This window comes from Schistocerca gregaria, chromosome 2 (assembly GCF_023897955.1).
Source record: "Schistocerca gregaria isolate iqSchGreg1 chromosome 2, iqSchGreg1.2, whole genome shotgun sequence".
Lineage (NCBI taxonomy): Eukaryota > Metazoa > Arthropoda > Insecta > Orthoptera > Acrididae > Schistocerca > Schistocerca gregaria.
The window spans coordinates 964,611,819-964,614,183 of record NC_064921.1 but is presented as its reverse complement, the minus strand read 5'-3'; the positions used below and the strand labels follow the sequence as shown (position 1 = coordinate 964,614,183).

The window sequence follows — 2,365 nt, the reverse complement described above, 5'->3', positions numbered from 1 at the left end:
GCATAACAAGTTTGTCAAATATGATCTTTGAGCACTCCCGCTAAAATCGATAGGTCACGGTGCGATCTTTGCTTCCACAGATGTGACGTCGGCGAGCTTCCACCGTCAGCAGGCAGGCATGCGGCCGACCACGTGGCACAAGAGCGGAGCTGCCGATAGCAGCGATTGGAGAAAGCGAGTGGCTGCGAGTATCACGCATTGTGCGGCTGCTCTGAAGTCAAAGGTTCGCCGTCGCGAAGTGGCGAGCACGCTGGTAAAATACAACGAGAGGACATGACCGAGATGGGAATCATGGGGCCGACCGAACAGATACAACCGTCTTCCCGAACAGGTGATGAGTAAAGTCGTCATCTGGTCCGTGGACACACAGCCTAAATTCGATGCATAGCGTGGCCAGCATGTTGCGATCAAGAAGGCATCAGTTCAACAGCCTCTAAAGATAATTTAAAAACTGCGGCAACCACAGCTAAACTATATACTTATACCGACATGTCCGAAAGAACCGACACCATTGGTGACCTTAAGTCATCTAGAAAGAAATTAGAATTATACATTAATACCTTGAGCTGCTGACGGACGTTGATATATACCAACAGGAACAGGTGAATATGTGTGCTCCGACCGGGATTCGAACCCAGGTACTCATGTTTAAAGGGCAGACGCTCTATCCATCTGGGCCGCCGAGGGCACAGAGGATAGTGCGACTGCAGGGACTATCTCGCTCCCGCCTCCCGCTAGACCCACATTCTCACCTTATATGCCCACACACTACATTCGCAGTGTCACTACCCAACACACTCATTACTCGTGGAAGACATTCTTACCAGGTCCCGTAAGAGTTCGGGTAGTATGTGTGCATTTCCACAGAATAAGAAGGTCATGGTCGGTATTGCCAGAACTATATACTTATATGGATTCACCTGTCCCCGTTGATATATATCAACGCCCGTCAGCAGCTGAAGGTATTAATATATAATTCTAATTTCGTTCTCGACGGCTGCAGGTCACCAATGGTGTCTGTTCTTTCAGACATGTCCAAAAGAACAGATACCATAGCCATATAAGTATATGGTGGCTCAGAAGGATAGAGCGTCTGCCATGCAAGCAGGAGATACCGCGTTCGATACCCGGTCGGGTCACACATTTTTACCGTCCCCGTTGATATATATCAACGCCCTTCAGCAGCTGAAGGTATTAGTATATAATTCTAATTTCTTTACAGCTAAACTAGTTATATATGACTGATTAACAGTTCAGTCAGTAAACAGTTGTTTAAATATGGATGCTACAACTATTAAAATATAAAACTGAATGAATAGTCAAATAGCCTGCTGTAACTGTATTAATTTAAGTCGACTAGAGACCCACAACCATTTTTGTAACCTGTAAGTTCCGTCTTCTGGTGTATATAAATTCTGTCATATGGTACAGGGAGTACTCATAGAATGGCGCAGAGTAACAGTTTGTCTAGCCACGCCAACTGCTGCTCTGCTGCATTCTGTAAGTACTCCCCATACCATATGACATAGCGTTTATATACACCAGACGATGCAATATAAAATTGCCAAACCGGTCGTGTGGGTCTCAATCGACCCAGCGGATTATTAGACTATTCATTCAGTTTTATAATTTAATAGTTTTAACACTTATATTTAAACAACCGTTTACTGTATTCAGAATGAGATTTTCATTCTGCAGCGGAGTGTGCGCTGATTTGAAACTTCCTGGCAGATTAAAAGTGCCTGACCGAGACTCGAACTCGGGATCTTTGCCTTTCGCGGGCAAGTACTCTACCACCTTTTTTCCATTTTGTTTGTTATGTTTTGTTGTATTTCGGCGTGGCGAACATCACATGACATCCGTTGAAGTTCGTTGTTGATCTTTTCACTCAGTTTTTTTTTCTTTTTTCTACAGAGACCAGCCATCCCTCTGGCCGAAAACGCTGAGCTACCATGCCGGCAAAAATTGTGGAACGCTTCACGATTTCGCATATCATCCTTGCGCAGGGCCATGCTTATCTTCTCTGTATCGTTTCAATTTTAGTACATGCAATGCCAAAGGAAGTACTTTTTTTTTAGGGAAGGACAGGGAAGGAAGTTCGCCGTGCCCTTTCCAAGGAACCATCCCGACATTTGCCTCGTGGGATTTAGGAATATCACGGAAAACATAAATCAGGATGGCCGGACGTGGGATTGAACTGTCGTCCTTCCGAATACGACGAACTAGCACTCCTGAAAGAAAGGATATTGCGAAGACATGGCTTAGCCACAGCCTTGAGGATGTTTCCAGGATGAGGTTTTCACTCTGCAGCGGAGTGCGCTGTGATATGAAACTTTCTGGCAGATTAAAATTGTGTGCCAGACCG

At 45.1% G+C, this 2,365-nt stretch overlaps 1 non-coding gene across 1 annotated transcript; it reads right to left on the bottom strand.

Annotated features, from left to right (window-relative positions):
- Positions 1–1,961: 1,961 nt before the first annotated feature.
- LOC126337504 (U6 spliceosomal RNA) lies at positions 1,962–2,067 on the bottom strand. The gene has a single exon (XR_007565081.1). It is a non-coding gene; the product is annotated as a U6 spliceosomal RNA (small nuclear RNA).
- Positions 2,068–2,365: the final 298 nt, after the last annotated feature.